This window comes from Rattus norvegicus, chromosome 15, assembly GCF_036323735.1.
Source record: "Rattus norvegicus strain BN/NHsdMcwi chromosome 15, GRCr8, whole genome shotgun sequence".
Lineage (NCBI taxonomy): Eukaryota > Metazoa > Chordata > Mammalia > Rodentia > Muridae > Rattus > Rattus norvegicus.
This window is the reverse complement of record NC_086033.1, coordinates 74,271,035-74,286,919: the sequence shown is the minus strand read 5'-3', so window position 1 is coordinate 74,286,919 and position 15,885 is coordinate 74,271,035. Positions and strand designations below refer to the sequence as shown.

At 36.5% G+C, this 15,885-nt stretch overlaps 1 long non-coding RNA gene across 3 annotated transcripts in view; it reads right to left on the bottom strand.

Moving 5' to 3' along the window:
* Positions 1-15,661, bottom strand: part of LOC120097056 (uncharacterized) — a 91,411-nt gene extending 75,750 nt beyond the window's left edge. For 2 of the 3 annotated variants that reach the window (XR_005494167.1, XR_010057985.1), the window contains exons 1-3: positions 15,407-15,661; positions 13,606-13,717; positions 2,188-2,273 (exon numbers count right to left, since the gene is read on the bottom strand). This is a non-coding gene — a long non-coding RNA (uncharacterized LOC120097056). The remainder of the gene's footprint in view (positions 1-2,187; positions 2,274-13,605; positions 13,718-15,406) is intronic. The other variant, XR_010057984.1, reaches the window with a different exon arrangement.
* Between the last annotated feature and the right edge of the window lie 224 nt (positions 15,662-15,885).

Below are 15,885 nucleotides of genomic sequence, written 5' to 3'. Positions count from 1 at the left end.
TATTCTGGAACCCTCTTATCTGCTTGATCTCCAGCTCTCTTCTAGCCTATACCTTCGACCAGGACAGATAATCAGCATGTCTGCCTCTCTGAATACTCCATCATCTAAAGGCCTCCCAAAAGATCTGCTTCAGCCAAAACAAGAGATCATGTGTGTATGCCTCACTAAAAAAGCCATAGACTGAAGTCCTCCCGCCCCCACAGGAAATCTGCCACAACCAGAGACAGAGGTCTCCTAGAGGACCTGAAGCAACTCAGAGACACAGCAGGCTGGCTCAAAACAGAGACACCAAAGCCAGTTAACACAGAAATATCCAAAGGTTGAGGGGCAAGCAAAGACCATAAGCAACAGAAGCCAATATACTTTAGCACCATAGGAAGCCAGTGTGCCCAACATAGCAAGTCCTGGTTATCCCAACGTACCTGAAAACTGTGATGTTGACCTAAAATTCTAGCTCTTGAAGATAATAGAGTCCTTTAAAGGAGGACATAAATAACCATTGAAAGAAATACAGGAAAACACAGGTAAACAGGTAGAAGCCCTTGTAAAGAAAGTAGAGAGATCCTACACTATCAACTTAACTGCACACCTAAAAGCTTTATAACAAAAAGAAGCAAACCACTAAAGGTGGCAGAGGCAGTATGCAGATTAACAAAATCAGAAATGAAAAGGGAGAAATAACAACAGAAACTGAGGAAATTAAAAAACCACTAGGTTGTACTACAAAAGCCTATACTCAACAACAAAACTGGAAATTCTAGATGAAATGGATGATTTTCTAGACAGATACCACATACAAATTTAAATCAAGTGCAGGTAAACTAAATTGTCCCATATCACCTAAGTAAATAGAAGAAGTCATTAAAAAATATGCCCAGGGCCAGATGGCTTTAGCATGGAATATTAAAGGCCTTCAAAGAAGAGCTAATACCTACATGACCTAATTCATTCTATGAAGTCACAGTTACTATAATACACAAACCACACAAAGATCCAACAATGAATGAGAAACTCTGACCAATTTTGCTCATGAATATCAATGTAAAAATACCCAATAAAATTCTAGCAAACTAAATCCAAGAACACATCAGAATGATCATTCCCCATGATCAAGTGGGCTTCATTACAGTGTTAGAAGTTGGGTTCAATATATGAAAATCCATTAAAGTAATCCACTATATAAACAAACTCAATGAAAAAAAAAATCAGATGATCATCTCATTAGATGCTAAAAAAGCAGTTGACAAAATACAACACCTGTTAAAAGTATTAGAGAGATCAGGAATTCAAGGCCCATACCTGTAAAAAATATTTTCCTGATGCTATCATGTGCTTACAGACAGGAACCTAGCATAGCTGTCCTCTAAGAGGCCCAACAAGCAGCTGACAGACACAGAAGCAGATGCTCACACCCAAACATTGCACTGCAGTTGGAGACCTCTGTGGTTGAATTAGGAACTAGGGAAAGTCTAGAAGAAGCTGAGGAGGAGGGTGAACCCCTAGGAAGACCAGCAGTCCCACCTAACCTGTACCCCTGACATCTCTCAGACACCAAGATGTCAACTAGGCAGCATACATGAGTTGGTCTGAAGCCCCAGACACATAAATAGCAGAGAATTGCTTGGTCTGGCTTCAGTGGGGGAAGACCCTTGAGGACTTGAGGCTCCATGGAGTGGAGATACCTGGAGGGGAGGGTCCTCTTGGAAACAGGTGGGATGAGAAATGGGATGAGGAACTGTGGGAGAGGGACTGGGAGGGGACAATCCTTGGACTCTAAAATAATAAAAGTAATAAAAAATAAATGCAGTAACTAGATTTAAAATAATTGTATAGTATATATGGAGACTACTAAACATAGCAATAGAGAATTTCATAGTAATCTTTCGGTAACAAATTTGTAAGTGTGATATGGGACACAGCACAGATTTAATTTCGTTTCTTCTTCATGATGCTCAGGGTATATCTTTTCCTTTATAGAATGCATTCATGATAATTAATTAGATTAATGAGAACATTAACTGTACATCACTCTCTTGGAACATAGAATACACAACAGCTTGTGCTTAGAGTTGATTAAGGTGAAATCTCAAGTAACATGGGCCTCAAGTTCTGTGTCAAACCTTGTCACAGTGTGTAGGTACAGATCAAGAGTGCTAAGCATTTACATTAAAAAGAGAAAAAGCTAACCTTCTTTCCAGAGATAACTGGAAATGTAGTTCCTGGGAGACGGATGCATATTTTTCCTCTTCTAAAGTTACCATGCCTCATGTAACCTAGCAAAGCATAAGCCCACAAAGAAAAATGTCACTAAAATACTATCTAAAATATAACCCGCTAACATAATTTGTTATGGATATATTCAAATTGAAAATTATATCTGAAAAATGATAACTTTAGAAATTATGATCGAAATGTGACTTTATTGTGGACATTATTAAGAATTAAAAATGGACTCTAAAACAAAGCCTGCTCCCAGCTGGAGGGTTGACAACTTTTAAGGTCTGGTGAAATTTAGACATTATCTCAAGTATATGGCCCCTGGTGGATCACACAGGATTCAGTGGATGGCTACATACCAGTGGACTTAAAAACACCAATATAGGACTAAAGTAATTTTTCACTAAGAGAAATAAATAGACATAAATTTGAGAAACATGTAGGAGGGATAGCAGATTTTTGAGGTAGTATACCTCAAAATGGTAGTATATATACGATCAAAGTGCATTATATAATCTGTGAAATTATCAAAGAATAACATAGGAATGAAAAGTATTTGTTTATGAACATAACATTATGTCACTGATTATCCTTAATAACAGTTTATACAAATTCATCTACTATCAACACAGGGAAAAATACATACACTTTGGCTGGAGGCTCTTTTGGTTCCCTTTTCAATAAGTATTGTATATTGTGCATATGTGTCATGGTTTATATTTGAAATGTCCCCAAAATGCTAACATTCAGAGTACTTGATTTCTTACGTTGATGTTATTAGAAAAGCCACTAGATGACCTTAAGCTATATATCCTCTATTGGACTAGCTTTCTGCTTCCTGATGCAATGCTTTGTGTGCAGTTGTCCACATGCATGGTCTGACCTTGCCTCTGTCAACTGAAAACTGCTCACTGTATCATTCTATCCTTGTCATGCTGGAGGGTACTCTTGAAATTCATAAGTGAAATACGAAAACTCACTTCCATAAGTAGTGTTTTTTCTTTCGTACTTTTTTCACAGTAATATGACTTGAGACTCCATTCCCCAGAAAAATATATATCTAGATATGAGGAAAGGTCTGTATGCCCACTGCCAGTTAATCCAGCAACACTCTGCTTTCTGCTTTCCATTCTGTGGTTTTGGCTTTGTGTGTGTGGGGGGGGGTTTATTTCTGGGTCTTTGATTCTATTCCTTTAAACAACCTATCTGTTTCTGTACCAATCCCATGGGTTTGTTTGTTTGTTTGTTTTTATCACTGTCGCTTTATAATAAACTGGAGGACAGGGATGCTGATTCCTTGAATCCACTTAGAAGGGGGAACAAAATCCTAATGGGAGGCAGAGGGAGGGAAAAATCTGGGTGGATGAGGGAATGGAGGCGGGAAGTGGAGGGGAATAGGTGGCCAGGATCTCAAAAGCAGAGAAACAGAAGTGAGGCCCTGCGGGCAAGAAAAAATGAATGGGAATATGTAGCTGCCAGAAGTTGGAGATAGGGGCAATCTCTAGGAAGTCCCAGAGACCTGACATGGGGAAGGATCCTTGGAGTCAATTCAGGTGACCTTAGTTGAAATTTCCAACAATGGGGATACGGAATCTGAAGAGGCCACCTCCAGTAGCCAGTCTCTGTGGAGAGACTAGAACACCAAACCACCTACAAAATTCTGGACCCCAAATTAGTCCTGTCTAAAAGAAATGTCGGGTCAAAGATGAAGCAGAGACTGAATGAATGACCAACCAGTGACAAACCTGACAAGAGACCATCCCATTGGAAGTTACTAATCTTTGACACTATTATGACACTGTTATGCTTATAGACAGGAGCCTAGCATAACTGTCCTATGAGAGGACAGAAACAGATCCACATACCCACATCCAAACATTAAATGGAGGTCTGGGACCCTTACAGAACAGTCTTAGGAAGGATTGAAATTCCTAAAGGGATAGGAACACCACAGAAAAACCAACAATGTCAATTAACCTGACCCCTGTGAACCTTCAGAGAATGAACCATCAGCCAAACAACATACACAGCCTGGTCCGAGGTCCCCAGAATATATCTAGCAGAGGGTTATCTTGACTGACCTAAGTGAGACTGGATGTACCTAATCCTGCAGAGACTTAATGTACCAGGGTCAGGGATGGGATATCCTTTTAGAGGGAAAGGGGGCTTAGGAGAAGAATTCTGTAAGGGGAGACCAGGATTGTGGCAGCATTTGAGATGTAAATAAATTAATTAATTACAAAAGAAACTTCTGAACATTAGTTTTCTAGAGTTCTAAGTTTATTTATTTCAGGACTGTGTCCTGAACTAAAGAAGACTGAATGCTACAGGTTAAAGAAACACACGTTTAGCAACCTATAATTCTGAAAATCTTCTTGTTAGATATAAAGAAAACATGAGGTGTTACGAATCATATACATGATGCTAAGGGTTAACTCTAATATCCAATATCCACATGTGGCATTTAAGAAACTCCTCACCATATAACACAGATCAAGAATCCAAACAGTAATGATCGGAGTAATCTATGAGGGAGTGGAGTCTGAATGAATTTGTGCATGGCCATGATCATGTCAAAAACCCGAGAATCTCAGATGATGGAAGATTAGCAAAGCCTCACCACTCTTTGTTGAGGATTAGAAGCATAGCAATGCTTGCCCTAATCCAAGTGTGTATACAGAGAAGGTCATCAAAGCTCCTCTCCCTGGGTATGTTGGCTAAAAGACTGCTTTCTTACAGAGATCGCTCCATCAGAAAAGCTAATTGTGTTTCACTCGTCCAGCTGTACACTTGCAATGCCTCCTCCTTGTTTATGGGGTTGCCATAAACATGCTGCATGCAATAACTTGCTTCTGCATTCAAATCTGTATAATGCATACTCGATCGTCAAAGTACTTGAATTGCTTCAGCTGATAGCCCATGCAGCTGGATGCCATGTTTATGTATGTGTGTCCATGTGAGTATGCTTTCCACTTCCACGTGGTCATACCTAGGTTTTCCCCTGGAGACATGCTGAAAGAGGCAAGAGACAATGGCAGATTCATCCTGTGATCTTTAGTAATCACTCTATGCTGGAAAGAACCCAGATGCCCTTCAACAGAGGAATGGATACAGAAAATGTGGTACATCTACACAATGGAATATTACTCAGCTATCAAAAACAACGACTTTATGAAATTCGTAGGCAAATGGTTGGAACTGGAAAATATCATCCTGAGTGAGGTAACCCAATCACAGAAAAACACACATGGTATGCACTCATTGATAAGTGGCTATTAGCCCAAATGCTTGAATTACCCTAGAAGCCTAGAACACATGAAACTCAAGACGGATTATCAAAATGTGAATGCTTCACTCCTTCTTTAAAAGGGGAAAAAGAATACCCTTGGCAGGGAATAGAGAGGCAAAGATTAAAACTGACACAGAAGGAATACCCATTCAGAGCCTGCCCCACATGTGTCCCTTACATATACAGCAATCCAATTAGACAAGATGGATGAAGCAAAGAAGTGCAGGCCGACAGGAGCCGGATGTAGATCGCTTCTTGGAGACACAGCCAGAATACAGCAAACACAGAGGCGAATGCCTGCAGCAAACCACTGAACTGAGAATAGGACCCCCGTTGAAGGAATCAGAGAAAGAACTGGAAGAGCTTGAAGGGGCTTGAAACCCCATATGTACAACAATGCCAAGCAACCAGAGCTTCCAGGGACTAAGCCACTACCTAAAGACTATACATGGACTGACCCTGGACTTTGACCTCATAGTTAGCAATGAATATCCTAGTAAGAGCACCAGTGGAAGGGGAAGCCCTGGGTCCTGCTAAGACTGAACCCCCAGTGAACTAGATTGTTGGGGGGAGGGCGGCAATGGAGGGAGGATGGGGAGGGGAACACCCATGAAGAAGGGGAGGGGGGAGGGGGATGTTTGCCTGGAAACCGGGAAAGGGAATAACACTCGAAATCTATATAAGAAATACTCAAGTTAATAAAAAAAAAGGGAAATTAGTGAGAATCCGATGTTTCTAAACTTGTGTTTCTATATTTAAATAAGTTTCTAAATACGTTTCTATATTTAAAGGTAGCCTGGATAAAAAAAAAATGCATGTGCATATGTGTGTAACAGTACTGATTCCTTTAGAACCTTGCCCAGTTAAAAGAGTTGGTTTTCAACATCACCTTAAAATTGTATTTTATTTTCACTTGACTTCAAACTAAATTCTCGGAAACTTGGAGTAGCCACTTGAAGTCGTGTGTGTCCTAGAAGTTGAGAATATTCTACAATGCCATGGGTATTTCTGTAGCTCAATCTTGGGACAGTGAACATTACTTCTAGGAAATTTAATTCAGGATTTATGGTTCAGTCTGAGACCACATAAACCAAAGCATTTGTGTGGCTCTGCTAATGCACCTGTGGCCATTTCAAAGAGAAATACAACATTTTGAAGTAATAGAATCATAATTGTTATGGCAGAAAGAAAAAGTCCTTGTCATAGAAAGAAAAGGATAGAGAAGATTTCAGTGATTGTTTTCTTAGAGGTCTAAATGTACTCCTTTTCCTAGATCCATCTAGAAGAATGGCCATTTGTAATAAAGTCTTTTATTTTCCCTCCCTTTGAAATAAAGGAAAATCCATCTTTCCCTCACTCCATAATTTTCTCCTGTACAGGTTCTTTGAAAATAGATTATTTAATAAGCATTAAGATCATTCTGCAAAAGGCTACAGTATTGTTAATTAGGACATTGATTTTAGAGGTTGCGCACTTCTATTTTAGATTAGTTCACGTATGTTTCTGTATGGTTTAATTGTGCTTGTTTTTTTATCTTTTAAAGAATAGTCTAGATCTAGGTATTCAAGCAATGTAGAGTGTCTTCAAGCTTGTACACATGGAATCTATAACGACTATAGACTATGGTAGGTATAAATGAGACACCATAATCTGAAAACCATGAGTCTTGGCTTGAAGCCAATTTAGAATTATGGGGACCTTGGATTAACATTCACTTCATTTGTGATCCACAGCAAATTTATTAACCAATATCCAGTTTTCCTTTAAAAAAAAAAGGGCAAATTGGAGACAGTGTGATTCTTCTGTTATGAGAAGAAAACCAAAGTAAGCCTAGGTTACAGGATATATCCTCTCTTATCCGTGTGTGTGTGTGTGTGTGTGTGTGTGTGTGTGTGTGTGTGTGTGTGAGTTCTTATGAATAAGAGCCCATATGTGTTCTACAGCAGTCACCAGGAGGCGAGATGACAACCTTGTGCATTCATCTGTACTTTCTTCCTTATTTCAGACATTGGCTCTTCGATGCTTCACCCCTTCCCCTTTGCATATAGGAAGTTACCTGGTCCAAGAGTTTAGTAATTTTCCCGTCACTACTTGCTTCCTTCATGCAGGAGTTCTTGCATTATAAATGGTTAGTCTGGACGTCTGGCTTTGTTTGTATTTAGGTTCGAAGAACTGAAAATCAGGTCCCCATGCTTGAACAGCAAGTCATTTTATCTCCCAGACACACAGATTCTTTAATAAATATGTAGGAATTGACTGGAAAGGTAGAAAGCATTCTACATAAAGAGGTTGTGGTCAGTCAGGAACAGAATGGAGTATCTATTCCTCTTATTTCCTTAGAAGGTGGAACATGCCAAAGGTAATGGATGATGTGTATGAAGAGAGATGTGTAAAACAAATGCCGGGCTGGAGAGATGGCTCAGCGGTTAAGAGCACCCGACTGCTCTTCCAGAGGTCATGAGTTCAATTCCCAGCAACCACATGGTGGCTCACAACCATCTGTAAAGAGATCCGATGCCCTCTTCTGGTGTATCTGAAGACAGCTACAGTGTACTTACATATAATAAATAAATAAATCTTAAAAAAAAATTTAAAACAAATGCCAAATTGAAGCACTACTCTCAAATTCATAGATATCTACCCAAATGTTCATAATCTAATTCTGTATTACGTTAGAGAAAAACCTGAAATGGACAGAAAATGGCTGGGTATTTTGTTTTATTTTCAGATTATACTCAGCATGTTTCTGTCCCTAGAATACTTTCTCTGAAACAAGTCACAGGGTTCAGGCAGTAAAAGTTTGAGTGAATAGCAGGTATTAGAAGATAAATGGCCTTTGGGGAAAGCAGATATTACCAAGACACTGCTGTCTTCTAGACAGCATCTCATCTATCTCAAATTATGTCAGCACCACCTTCCAAATAGATCTGGGACCTGACTTCTACCAACCTCCATCTCCGTTCCTTCACTAGTTTCTTCACCTTCCTTATTCAAAAGGCTCCAGTGCTCCTTTGAACCCCTGTTCATTTATTTCCTCCTGTAATATATGTGACTCTTATGAAAGCCAGCAATTTCCTGTCACAGTTCTTTCAATTGGTCTAAGAGTTCTTCATTTTTTTTGGTTTGTTTGTTTGTTTGTTTTTTATTGGATTTTTTAATTTACATTTTAAATGTTATCCCCATTCTGGTTTTTTCCTACAGAAACCCACTATCCCATCACCACTCCTCCTGCTTCTACCAGCTTGATCCCTCACCTATCCACCTCACTCCCTCACACTTCCCCACCCTGACATTCCCCTGCATTGGGGCATCCAGCCTTGTCAGTACAAAGGGCTTTTCCTCCTATTGATTCCTAACAAGGCCATCCTCTGCTATATATGCAGATGGAGCCATAGGTTCATCCCTGTGTACTCTTTGGATGGTGGTTTGGTCCCTGGGAGCTCTGGGGTGTCTGTTTGGTTGATATTGTTGTTCTTATGGGGTTGCAAACCCCTTCAGCTACTTCAGCCCTTTCTCTAACTCTTCTATTGGGAACCCTGTTCTCAGTTCAACAGTTGGTTGCAAGTATCAGTCTCTGTATTTGTCAGGCTTTGGCAGAGCCTCTCAGGAGATAGCTATATCAGACTCCTGTCAGCATACACTTCTTAGCATTTGCAATATTGTCTGGGTTTAGTGACTGTATATGGGATGGATCTCCCATGTGGGACAGTTTCTGGATAGCCTTTCCTTCATTCTCTGGTACACAGAGTCTCTATTTCCTTTTGTAATACCAATATTTTCTAAACTATTCCACAAAATAGAAACAGAAGGAACACTTCGTTTTACGAAGCCACAATTATGGTTATACATAAAACAACAACAACAACAAAAAAAGACCCAACAAAGAAAGAGTTCTTCATCTTATCAAGAATAAAGCTGTGTTTCATAGCAAGAGCTATGAGGTCACATGGTGCCTTGACTCCGTCCTCCCCTCCCCTCATTTGCCTCTGTGCTACGTCAAGATCCCTGAATATAACATTATACAGGTTTTCATTTTAAAAAGAATGCATTTAATTTAAACTATCAGCTTTCTTTCAGCATCTATATGCATTCCCTGATATTTTTCTTTATTTGTGTCTTTGAATTAAATAGCAGTTTCCTTGTGGACTACTAATTGTCATTTACTAACATTAATAAATTAAACAATGGGAGTATTGGATTTGATAGATTTTCTTCTTTCTTTTTGAGATTAAGAAGTGTAGAGGGCAAAAATGAAATGGTGAAAAATCCAAACAGTAAAGGAAATCTAGTAATGTAAAAATTTCTTTGACCACCTTTCTCAGCTTGATCAAATACTGAAATAGTATCTCCATATGATCTAGGTAAAGAAGTGATTTGAAGTGTATACACTTCTCCTACACTTCCCCACTGTACAAGTACAATTAATAAAAAGTCCTAAGGGTAACTGGATTAAAATTACATTTAAGATTTCATAGCCTCATGAAATAATTTGTGTATATCTGAAGAAAACATTTCTTTTACATGACTAACATCAATAGTATGTTAGAACTTAAATTTTATGATTGTAGACCATGTAATAGGGCCATACCTTTTCTTCTTGATCAGAACACAATTTAAAAATGTAGGCAAATACATAAATAATAACCTTTCCTTCATTTGATTTACTAAGCTCATGGCAAACCATGGCTAATTTCCAAAACATATATGCTAATTAGTATGGAAAATAATTTGTGTCTCATTCAGAACTGTTTGGTATTGAGGATAATAGGACTACTATCAGCTGAGACCTAAGCAGAAGCGGTTATATAAGAACATAAACCAGGCTACTTTAGGAACATATGTATATTCTGAAGGATATATGTACAATCATGTATGTGACAGGTCCTTTTGTGTATTTTATACACACACACACACACACACACACACACACATGCATGCAAGCACATTAGTACATTTTAAAACACCTATGCATTCTTTGCAAAACTACAGTATAATTTTACCTACAGTGCATAACATTGATCATACAACAAAATTGTTCTTTCCTTTCTTTGTCATTATTTAAATTGGTCAGGCTCAGTACTATGCAACTAATGGTGAAGACTAATGAGAATTCCTGCAATATTCAGAAAAAATCACTCTACACCGAGAACTCTGCTGAAAAATCACTGATTGAGAAACAAAACCCATGATTTCTAGTTTCCTCCTTTTGTCAAAAGACATGCATAATTGAATGCCTATTGGCAACCTTATTATAAATTAAGTTTGAAAATATCAAAATCCTTACCCAATTTTCATTAGCATTTCTATAAATGACTACATAGAACTTGAGTTGATTTATTAAAAAAGAAAGTTAACTTCCTTTTATAAACTGTGGCATCTAATTTTGAGATTTGAGACAGTATTTTCTGATTCATGCTGGCGTTAATAACATTGACTCTGAGAAAATCACTGCTCCCTCCCGGTTGGGCACTACCCTTGGGAGGAGAGGTCATGGCTATCTAACAGCAGCATCCACAGCTGCTCATGCTGACGCAGGCTTGAGTGTTATTTCCTTGACAGAGGTCACGGAGAAGCAGTAGAAGATAATTTTATGAGGCATCTGCTATATTTGTGGTTACACTCATTCTTCGGGATTGACCTACAAACTTTAGTTTCTGCAAGAAAATAACTTTAAATCAAGATGCAGGGGCTTATAAATGGAAAGCCATAACAAATGAACTTTCATGTGAATAGAATGCTAGCTTCAATTGAAAAATCAATATAGTTAAAACCAATAAAATGTTGGTTTCAAGGGAGACTTAAATAGAGGTCAAAATGGATATATTTAACTTGAAGAGCTGTAAGGTATAATATAAAAAGCCACCTAGGGCACACACAGGACAGGTAAATCTTTGTGGTTTCTACAGGATTCATTCATTTAGAAAACTTTTGTTTTTAATTTTACCTTTTAACAAATTATTCCAAGTATATAATCATGGTAATAAGGTATTATATATTCCCAGTTTTAAATATTATAGTTGATTTCTGAAACAAGCAAAATTGCTGTGAAATGAATTAAAACTATCAAAAACATTTACTCTGTAGCTATCTTTGATTACACTCCTAAAACATTATTGACAATTGGTAGGCATCTTCTAAAGCCAAATGAATAGAAGCTTTGAAACTTGAGCTGAGTTCTAATTTTTACTTGTTATTATTATATGTATGGCATTGTATAAGTTATAAACAGTTTTCTTTTTTCAGAATGTGATTATCATCTAAGAAATGCACATTCACAAAATGATTCTGAGATCACTTGAGGAGATTAATGGAATGTACCATGTAGGCAACTCACAAACCTTACACAGCAGAAATTAAGATGAAGAAACCAGGTCATCTTCGTGAGTTCAAGACTAATCTAGTCTACATAGAAAGTTCTACTAAGGAGGAAATGAAAGTCCTATATAAAGATATCTGTTGGTTATTATATATTTAACATTCATATTACATACTTTCATGGTAGAATATATCTATTAAATATATTTTACTAGATATATTATATTTAAAAAGTCTCAAAAGAGACCAAAACACTCAATTTAGACATTCGTAGGAAATGGCCTTCTCAAACATTCCTGCTTAACAATTAGTCCTTTTCCCTAATGAATAGTGTGTATTTACCTAGTATCCATTACACACAGAACTCTCAGATACAGATATACTTATGAATAGAAATTTGGTCATTTCAGTAAGATAATTTCACTCAATAAGAGATATTCATGTAAGAAAATCTATATCCCTGAAGATAATAGAACTTTGTATCATTGTAGAAATTGTTTATAAAAAGAAATTATACCTCTTTATGGGGAAGGATAGAAGAAAATGGAAACATTTTTGCTAGAAAACCTTTATCATCAGGCATCTAAGTCATGGTGGAACATATGGATATTTTTGCAAGCCACTGAGGACAGTAAATATCAAGACCAGCATTGTCAAGTAAGACATGTGTATCAGTTAACAGAAATGGTGTTTTATATTTGGGAACCTCTATTGCTTCGATTTGACACAGGGAGGAAGTAGAAGCTCATGAAAATATACATGTTCAGGATCCTCTGCTCCAAGAAACTCCAACTTCATAATGGAATTTCAAGTGTCTTAGGTATTCTGACGACAGGCGTTTAAGTATTCATAAGCAAAGACATTTTGTAAAAACAATAGAAAAATAACAGAAGGAAAATGCAGAGAAGAAAATTCTCACTCAATCCTGAAAAGCAATCACAAACCTCAGAACATTTTGCCTGAGAGATTAAACACTAAAAGCAGGCAGAAATATTTCTCACCAGAAATTTGTTTTACTACTGTACAGGGCTTTTTCTACTTTTACTACTGTTAACAATAAGTAGAGGGCTTTTTTTTAACAGAAAAATATGATTTCCCTGAAAGATTATAAGAAATATTTGCTAAAACAATCTCTTTATCTATATCCTCATCCTCTATATCTCTTATCATCACCCTCTTTTCTCATGGTTGAAAAGAGGGCTAGGTGTTGTTGTAAGAGTTACACTAAGAAAATTTCTGATGATACTTCTGAAGAACCAAATAAGGCTTTGCAAACTCTTAAAAGTACTAAGAACGTTTTTAATATAAGTCAGGAGTAATACATAATCTCTTAATTGTTAAAGTGATATTGTTTTGTCATGGCATTGTTTAGTCCTTTGATATTTTAACCAAGAAACAAGTCAAGAAGCAAACTTAGTTACTTACTGTTAGCTCTGAGCTCCAAGTGTTAAATCAGTAGACTACTTTTTAATATATTTGTTTTTACTGTGGTAAAATTAATATGAATTTACCCACTTAATCAAGTGGTAATATAATATTAATATCCCAACTGTTTTGTAACTGATTATCATAACTTGAAATTATTTTTGTATTAAAATTTAAATATTTACATAATTATTCCCTTGCTTTCTCCTTCCACATCCTTCCATGCCCAAACTCCCTATCACAATCATGACCTGTTTCTGTGTAATTATTATTATAACCTACTGAGTCTATTAAGGGTTGTCCATACAAATATGTTTGTCTAAGTGCACTGGGGCATGATAACCTATCAGAGGGCTCACCCTTGCAGAAGACTGAGTCTCATTTCATCACCACTAACAATGCATTACTCTTCATCTGGTGTTAGACTGGAAACAGCAATTATGCAGAACAATAATCATGCAACCGTGTGACCTATGGATAAGAAAGGAATGGGAGAACTAGGTAATTTTAATATGATATGAAGAATATCAAGGCTATCCCTTGGTTTCTTAGATGGAACTTTGTTTCTTAGATGGAAATATGCAAGGATTTGTTTGCCTCAAATTCCTCTTCTCCTGACACTGTTACCTTTCCTTTCTTTCCTTGGCTATCAGACGGAATGTATTACCTCTCAGAGAAGTATGCAGTGAGAAATTGAGTTAAATTATAACTAATTGCTGAATATTCTTCCACATTCTTTGTAAGCTTTTTTAGATTTTTACAGGTAAGTATTTGGACAGATAACTGAAGAAATATGGACAGCCAGTCCTAAGTTATATGTGTTACAAGTAAAAACTAATAAATGATTAATATAGACATCTAGAGTTTAAAAATCTGGGATGTTTGTCATTTCTTCTTTTCCATATAAAGTAAATGAAAAGATATCCAAAGGCTATTACATGACTAAAATTATGATGGCTGAATCATCATAGACATTGGATAGCAAAAAATATCTCTCTGCAGAAAGATGTGTGAGTCGTCATTTACCATTTTGAGGATTACGAATGTAATTCTACATAATGAACTTTCATGTAAAACTGAATATTTTATTTTATTTAATTCAATCTATGAGATGTATGTAATACTTTCAGTCTCTATGAGAAAGGATTTTTGAATATTCTTGAACTGTAATTTCTTCCTTTATTATATTAAATAAAACATGTATATTTAACCAAAACATACCCCTGTTAAAATAAAATATTATTGATAGCGTAAGAGAATAAATAGCTACAGTTGAAAGCTGACAAACATATTTTTATTCTCTGTTTTGTAAACTATTTGTTGCTTGTGATATAGCTTTGATACTTTAATTTTACCTTCAGTTGGGTGTTAGTCTTCATTACATTTTATTTAAATGAATTAAAATTAGTATTGACTAATTATCCACTGGAATAGATGTGCAGAATTGTAAAAACATCTGCTTTGAGTGGTTTGTTCTTTTGGTGGTTGTTGTATAATGTTTTAATTCTAAGATTTTCAAGGATATATTTTGATATTTGTTTATGTGCACTTCTATGTAAGTATGAGCCTATGAAAGTGAGTGCTTAAAGAAGTAAGAGACATTGGATTCCCTGAACCTAGATTTACATATGTGTGTAAGTCATCTGTCATGGGTGCCGGAAACAAACTTACATCCAATGTAGAAGCAGTGTAAACTGTCAATTGATAAGACATTTCTCCAGTGATAGTTTGAGGGATTTTAGGATAGATTTTAGCTTGGTTGAAACCTGTTAAGAGATCACAGTTTTTCTTTTTTAAATAGCTTCACTTTCTCCCAATGTGTACATTTTCTCATTATAAATACTTACCACCAGAGTAGCACATTTATTTCAATCTGTATCAAATTCATAAAACATATCATTTTATTCTTATATTAAATATTTTCATGGTTATGAAAATTCTGTGTAATCCATGGATTTTAAATACAATATTAATCCTTCCTCACTCACAGGAACTACTAGCAACTTTATTCTTTTGTTAATTCTGCTTTTTCTAGAATAATAGGTGTTTGAATCATTTATCCTTGCAACTGTTCCAACCAGTTATTTCCATTGAGATATCCATAAAATATTTTTCCATTTATTTAATTCTATCACTAATATTTAATACTGGGAAGATTACCGTTTATTCCTTTGCCCATCACTGGACATCTGGTTTGTTTCCAAGTTTGATCACAACAAAAGCTCTGTAAGTATCGATGCTCAGTATTTTCTCCCTTTTAGCCCACACCCAGGAACCTGAGTCTTTAAAGACAAGGTGTGTTTAGCTTAATTAGAAACTTCAATACTGTTAAGGCCTAGGTAGAATGTTCAGGGTTAAGAGAAATGTTAAGGCCTAGTTAACTATTCTGTCTAGACAGCCATTTTGCGCTGTTACTTGTATCATAAGGACATGACCTCATGCATTGTTACTGCTGTTGCTAGGATGTTCTGTGCTTTGGTGTTCTTGGAAACCAATCACAACAGTGGTCAGTTAGAACTTATTTGAATAATTAGCCACAATATGTTTGGATTGAGCCAACAGCAAGATAGCACTTCCTGAACCTATGTATAGGTGTTTATGCTTTTGACTTTTATACCATTTTTGAGTAGGAGTCTAGT